Source organism: Dendroctonus ponderosae, unplaced genomic scaffold, assembly GCF_020466585.1.
Source record: "Dendroctonus ponderosae isolate FM_Combo_2020 unplaced genomic scaffold, Dpon_F_20191213v2 Dpon_F_20191213_1, whole genome shotgun sequence".
In the NCBI taxonomy this organism is placed as follows: Eukaryota; Metazoa; Arthropoda; class Insecta; order Coleoptera; family Curculionidae; genus Dendroctonus; species Dendroctonus ponderosae.
Window position 1 is genome coordinate 10,713,745 of NW_026017110.1, and position 349 is coordinate 10,714,093.

General features: G+C 36.4%; 1 protein-coding gene across 1 annotated transcript in view; it reads left to right on the top strand.

The window, feature by feature from the left end:
- LOC109535919 (cytoplasmic dynein 2 heavy chain 1) overlaps positions 1-349 on the top strand; it is a gene marked incomplete in the record, with an annotated part of 19,441 nt that overhangs the window by 7,042 nt on the left and 12,050 nt on the right.

Genomic DNA, 349 nt, shown 5'->3' on the forward strand with positions numbered 1-349 from the left:
CCGCTCTTGATCCCCCGACAATGCGCACATTTAGTCAGTGCACTTAGAGCTTACGGCCAGTTGAACTTTTCCTTTTGTAAATTAAATTTCTTAAGCGAGAGTTTATTTAATTCTTAAAGGCCTAATCAGGTCCTCTAAGTACCTACTACGATTTTGGGGGTAGTACCCAAAAACTTTGCTCTACCGTTGCGCTTAAAAGGACGATTTTCGGTGGTAAATATTCGGTTAAAATAATGTCACTTTCTTAAGAATTAACTAGCTTCTAATAATGATATTCTTATCTTTCCTGGGTCTCAGTCAAAGTGTGAAGTAAAAATTTTAAAACATCATTAATTTCGTTACGTTTCGG